A 1,964-nucleotide genomic window follows, 5' to 3' on the forward strand; every position below is an offset into this window, starting at 1 on the left:
CATATGAGAAGATTTATGCAGCAACTGATGGAAACAGAAGCAGAGAGCCAAACTATATGCAGAACTCAGAGAGTCTTGTGGGAAAAAATGGCAAGTAAGGATTCAAGAAGCCAGAAGGGTCAAAGACACAAGAAGCCTACGTGGTCAACCAACCTGGGCCCATGGAGACTCACAGTCTGAACCACCAAGCAAAGAACATACATGGGCTGAACCTAAGGTCACCTACACATATGTAGCAGATGTGCAGTTTGGGTCTCCTAACAATTGGATTTGGGGAAGGGCTGTCTCTGACTCTGTTGCTTGCCTTGGGATCCCTTTCTCTAAGCTGGGCTGTCTTGTCTGACCTTAGTGGGAGGGGATGCCCTTATTCCTGCTGTGACTTGCTGTGTCTTGGCAGGGGAAGAGGGGTTGGTACTCATATGTGTCTTCCCTGTCTCTGAGAAAGGGAGAAAAGAATGGGTAAAGGGGTATGAGGGTAGGACAGGGAGGTGTGGAGGGGAGAGGCTGCAATTATTATGTAAAGTGAATTAATTAATTAATTAATTAATGGAAAAAATAGACTTGAAAGGTTATATTGTGACATTTTATGTGGTGGCATGAATATATATTCTAATTGAGGGCACATCAGTGTCAGTGAAAATAAATAATTCCACCAAATATAGTCTTTCTTTTTTAAAATTGATCATTCCACATCTTAGATGATATCTCACATGCTGGTTACCCCTCCTCAAGCCCCCCATCCCTCTCTTCCCTCCCCTTTGCCTATATGAGGGTGCTCCCTCACCTACCTGCTCTCTCTGTTCCACTCCTCCAGCATCCCCTTAGGCTGGGGCATCAATCCTCCACAGGACCAAGGGCCTCCACTCCCACTGATGTCAGACAAGGGCATCCTCTGCTACCTATTTATCTGCAGCCATGAATCCCTCCCTGTACATTCCTTGTTTGGTGGTCTAGTCCCTGGGAGCATTGGGTGATCTGGCCTACTGATGTTGTTCTTCCTATGGGATTGCAATCCCCCTCAGCTCCTCCAGTCCTTCTGCCAGCTCCCTCAACCAGCTCAGTCTGATGGTTAGCTTCAAGCATCCACATCTGCATTGGTCAGTTGCTGGCTGAACCTCCCAAGGAGCAGCCACACCAGGTTCCTGACAGCAAGCACCTCTTGATAGTGGGCAACAGTGTTGGGTTTGGTGTCTGCAGACAGGATGGATCTGCAGGTGGGGCAATCCCCGGATGGCTCTTGAAGGGTATGAGTGAAAGCTTCTGGAATATGAGTAACTGAATGCAACTGCACCATCTCAGACCCATCCCAGCATGGACAGATGAGTCATAGCATCTCATCTCTATTGCAATCTTCCAAATTTGCAGAAGTCCACTCAGTCAACAGGTTCTCCAGTGCAGGAGTGAGGATTTAAAAGAAAAAAGACAGTTAGACAATATTGTAGCGTGACCCCAGCCAGTTTTGAGACTTGGCACATTTTTTCCAATCTGCTTATATCATTTTAATTACATGCATTAAGGGCGAGTAGTACAATGGTGAATAAACAGGACAATAAACACAAATAGTCAAGGAACAAAGACAATAAACAAAGTCCAATGATCACTCTCAGGATCACTGTTTCTAAGGGCTTATCAGAATGATCAAGATGTCTGAGTCTATTTCCCTAGCCTAAAGTCATATTCATGCCTGAAGCCTACTTTTTTTTTTACAGTGTTTTCTTTTTTATTAGATATTTTCTGTATTTACATTTTAAGTATTATCCCCTTTCCTACTTTCTCCTCCAAAAATCCTCTATCCTCTCCCCGCTCCCACTGCTCCCCAACCCAACCATTCCCACTTCCTGGCCCAGACATTCCCCTATACTGGGGCATAGAACCTGAAGCCTACTTCTTTGTTCCACCTTAAAATCTGATTCCTGCCTGAACTTAGTTCCTTGTCACGCCCCAATGTCAAATTCCTGCCTGAA

Source organism: Mus caroli, unplaced genomic scaffold (assembly GCF_978045245.1).
Source record: "Mus caroli unplaced genomic scaffold, Mus_caroli_1 scaffold_15, whole genome shotgun sequence".
Taxonomy (NCBI): domain Eukaryota; kingdom Metazoa; phylum Chordata; class Mammalia; order Rodentia; family Muridae; genus Mus; species Mus caroli.